Here is a 5,158-nt window from a genome sequence, read left to right as displayed (position 1 = left end):
GCTATACTCATAAGGAGTTGTTCTGCTACTTAAAATGTTACATATACCTCTGGTGGTTCAAATCCACCAGCAACTCCACTGGGTAGAGATGGACAATCTCTACCGCGGGATGCATAGTTCAGAACCCAATGGTGAGTCAGCTAAGAGTCAATTTCTATTTTATGGCAATGAAAAATAAATGCTGATACTATTGTTCCTGTTGATGTTATGTGCTGTGGAGTTGCCCGCCACTCATAGTGACCCTATGTGCAGGCTGGGAAGTAGAGGCCACGGTACTAAAAATATTATACCCAATATTAGATGGATCTTGGCTGAAAACAAAGTGTACAGGAGGAATGTCTGTCTTCGTTGACTATACAAAGGCATCTGACTGTGTGGATCACAACAAACTGGCTGACTCTGAGAAGAAAGGGAATCTCAGAACACTTGATTGTGCTAATGCAAAACCTATATGTGACCAGAAAGCAGTAGTCAGAAGAGAGCAAGGAAATACTGCATGGTTCAAAATCAGAAAAGGTGCACACCAGTAATGTATCCTATTGCCATATCTTTTCAATCTTTATGCAGAAAAGATCATGTGGGAGGCTGGGCTCTAGAAAGAGAAATGTCACATCAGGCTGGGAGGAAGACGCAGCAACAACTTGTGTTATGCATATGATACAGCTTTTCTTCCAGAAACTGAGGAGGACCTTCACCATTTGCTGTAGAAGGTCAAGAACTGAAGCTTTCAGTATGGATTCAACTCAACATCAAGAAAACAAAGATTCTCACCACTGTGCCAATTGGCAGCATCATGAAGACAGTGAAGTGACTGAGATTGTTAACAGATTCAGTTTGCTTGGCTCCACAGTCAACATTATTGGTATTGTTGTTGTTGTTGTTATGTGCCGTCGAGTCGCCTGCGACTCATAGCGACCCTATGTACAGCAGCCCTAAACTCCGCTCTGTCCTGTGCCAATCGCACTGTCTCTGACACTCCCATCCCAATTATCCCAGTCACTGAATCAATCCACTTCATAGAGGGCCTTCCTCTCCTTCGCCGTCCCTCCACCCTCCCAAGCATGACGTCCCTCTCCAAGGACCCGTCTCTCCTCACTACATGTCCGAAGTAGGTTAGACGGAGCCTCAGAATCCTTGCCTCCAAGGAGCCACCCAGTTTAACCCTCTCCAGGACAAATCTATTTGTTTTCCTAGCAGTCCATGGTGTTCTCAGTACTCTTCTCCAGCACCACAGCTCAAAGGCATCAGTTCTCCTTCTATCCTCCTTGGTCATTGTCCAACTCTCTGATGCATAACAGGTGATTGTGAAGACTATGGCCTGTATCAGACGCACCTTAGTCTCCAGAGAGACACCACTGCTCTTCAGCACTTTGGAGAGGTCCCTAACAGCAGACTTTCCCCTTTGACCGATAAATATTGCGACTATACTTCAGAGACACTGATCCCAACATAAGGAACTACCATCAGCTGATGTGTTTGAAATCACAGAAGCCATGGAAGCTTCATATATAAGTTATTAGATGGAGGGCTGGTGAAAGGGAGATAGATGTGAAGGGAAGGGGTAGAAGTGGATGGATATCCTGTGGGATGGTGAAGCAGGAAATAAGTGCATAAAGGTGCATGTGAGAAAGGCAGGGACAACACTGACACTAAAGTTAACTCTGCAAGAAGGGATATACCTTTAACTTGCTGGTCTGTCTAATACTTCTCTTAATCTGAACATTCACATTAAGACAGACTAGGAAGAAGGATTGGCCATCCACTTCTGAAATAGCAGGCCTCTGAAAACCCTATGTACAACATTTAGATAACAGAGATGGCAAAGGAGGTTAAGTTTTCAAGTATGGAAATACAAAGGAAGAGGAACAGTTGTAAGCAGACACTGGTGATTGGGACATGGAATGTGAGAACCATGAATGTAGGAAAATTGATATTGTTAAGGAAGAAATGGAACGCATAAATATTGACATACTAGGCATTGGTGAGATGAGATGGACTGGCATGGGGCATTTTGAGTCGGATGACCATATGATATATTACTCTGGAGATGAAAAAGTGAGGAAAAATGGAGTTGCTTTCATAGTTAAAAAAGCCATTGCTAGATCTATCTTGAAGTACAATATTGTCAGTGACAGGATAATATCTATACGCATACAAGGAAGTCCAGTGAATACCACTATCATTCAAATATATGCACTATTATTGGTATTAGCAGAAGAAATTAAAATAGAAATTGCATTGGGGAAGTCTGTTGTCAAGGTCCTTTCCAGAGTACTGAAGAGTAATAATTCCAGTCTGGAGACTAATGTGTGTCTGATCAGGGCCATGGTCTTTGCAGTTGCTTACTATGTGCCAGAAAGCTGTACATTGACTAGGGATAATAGAAGGAGAATTGATGCCTTTGAGTTGTGGTGCTGGAGAAAAGTATTGGATATACCATGGACTGCTAGGAGAATAAACATGTTCATCCTGGAGAGGGTGAAACCAGGCTCCTCCTTGAAGGCAAGCTTTTGAAGCTTCATCTGACATACCTTGGACATGTTGCAAGTTGAGACTGGTCCTTGCAGAGGGATATCATGGTTGGAAGGGTGGAAGGACAGTGCAAGAGAGGAAGATCCTCAACGAGATGGATTGACTCAGTCAAATGGGGGTAGGTGTGTCAGAGACACAAACTATTTTAAAACTATAATTTAGTGAAGTCAACAACATTTACTTTGTTCTGTCGATGAAAAATTGACATAAATAGAATTGCTTTGCAGACTATTTTGTTTCCTCAGATATTTACTTATTATTTTCATGATAAATACATAAAAATGTAAAGTAGAAATGATAAATTGTTTAATATTTTTCAAGTATGTTGCTTGGTTAATATTATAAACAATATTAAATTTTAGAATTGCTTCAAATTTTAATTAACCTGAAACAACGTATTCTTTTACTATCAATTCTAACACATAATGTACCAAATTTCCTCTTTCTCTCTCTTTTTAAAAATTAATACAAAAAGATAGTGTGGGTAAAATAGCTTGGCTATTGTGTTCAAGAAATTAGGAGTGAATGTAATAAAAGAGAAAAGGTCTAGGTCTCTTTCCCTTTTCTTCATCATATCTTAGTAATATCAAATAGTTCTGGGTTAACTATTTTGGTATATTATGAGGTTATGTTTAAAATGTAAAGTGCCTTTGGTCTTTACTACCTATACAAACACACTTATAAGTGATTATGTGTTTTTCTCCCGGGCAGGGAAATTATTGAATCACCAAGGAAGTTACTGGTAATTTGGATGAGAGTGACAATACGCAATTATTATGCTTGAATCTGAATATTATTGAAATAGGGCATTGCATTTTTTATGAAAATAGTAATTATGAAAAGAGAAAATACATATTTTTTTAAAAAATTTGAAGTGAGTATGGCTATAGATAATACCTATCAAAGAATGAGCTAGAGAGTAGACAGCAGCTGCTTGTTAAAAGGACAATTAGGTTTTTGGTGTAAACAATTATCTATATGAATATATGCCAAACTCACATAAATCCCCCTAAAACACCCCTCCTTTTTTTGTTTTTCATGCCAGGTGTTCGTTCCAGTTGGACAAAAGTCACAAGAAAAGGTGGAAACTCTAGTTAAGCAATTAATTCCTCACATATTGCTTTCTTTATTTCTATATAATTATACAGTTGAAGGCTCACAAACTGCCGTCTATATATTTAGAAGTCATGGAAAACACTAATAGGATCCTAAAATTTGATAGACTAGTAAAAAATGTATTATGTACACAAATAAAAAAGTAATAATTTAGTGGTTTGTATTTGCATTATATGATCACATTTACAGGATCTGAGGCAATAATTTATTTTTGACTGTACTATTTAATATGTACCATTGCGGCCTAGTGGTAAGAAGATGCACTGTGACCCCAAAGGCATGCAGCTTAAATACATAAGCCTCTCTGAGGGAGAAGAAGGCTGGATAATCTCCAGCCTGATTTATTACCTCTGAAAATCCACTAGTGATTTGAGTTGGTTCTGACTAGATGGCACACAAAGACAACAACGTTTTTGTCAATATGTATTCTTTGGTAGTACATTTGTATATAAATACATTTGTAACTCTGAAATAATAAATTGCTAAATGCATGTAAAGAGATATAGTAGCAAACACTTTAACACATACCTGTTAAGGCAAAAGTATTTCTTATGTATCTGAAAGTTGGGCAATGAATAAGGATGACAGAAGAAGAATTGGTGCTGTTATGTTGTGGTATTGGAGAAGAGTATTGAATACCCTGTGGACTAACAAAAGAACAAATGAGTTTATCCTGGAGGAAGAGCAACTAAGTTGCTCCTTTGAATCAAGGAGCGTGAAATTTCATTTCTCATACTTCATAGAAGACATTTTTTAGGAGGGGCCAGTCTTTTGTAGAAGACATATGGGGAAAGTGGAGGGTCAGAAAAATTGAGGAAGAGAACACTCTTCCCCAGCAATGTGCTGGATTGATACTGTGACTCTAGCAATAAGCTTGAGTATACCAGAGGTGGTGAGGATGGAACAGTCAAGTGCAAGATTCAATTCTACTGTCTATAAGGTTGCTATGAACCATAGGTGACTCAATGGCACCTAATGGTAGCAACAACAACAACAACCATGTTGCCTATCAACGTGGTTTGTTTTCTTTCTTGAGAAGAAGCAGAATTGAAGATCTATTATGCTGAGGGATCAATAGGTATTAGATTAAGATTCTCATAGCTAGAATTCCATAAAACAATTCAATGCCAATGAGTTGATTCGACACATGAGACTCTTCGATTAGATTTCCAATGATGTGTATTTTTTATAGAAATGCACTGCCTATCTTTTCCCTGTGGGTAAGCTAGGGAATCTGTACTGCTGACCTTTTGGTTCGTAGCCATACTTGATAGCCACTGGGCCACTAGAGCTCTTGTACTCACTCACTCTTTGACATCTAGTTGAAACCCACTCAGAGCCAACCCTCTATATGGTTTTCTAATGTTGTAAATTGCACTGCAGGAGAGTGTCTGTTTTTCTATTACGGTGAAATTGGTAGATTCAGATCACTAGGGAAGCACAGCCAGTGGGCTAACAATACATTTCCTTATGGACCAGATCACCAGAACTCCTTAGCACAGGGTAATCA

The sequence above is a fragment of the Elephantulus edwardii genome, unplaced genomic scaffold (genome assembly GCF_000299155.1).
Source record: "Elephantulus edwardii isolate Elephantulus edwardi_28Jun2011 unplaced genomic scaffold, EleEdw1.0 scaffold00004, whole genome shotgun sequence".
In the NCBI taxonomy this organism is placed as follows: Eukaryota; Metazoa; Chordata; class Mammalia; order Macroscelidea; family Macroscelididae; genus Elephantulus; species Elephantulus edwardii.
Note: the sequence above shows the minus strand (reverse complement) of the source record.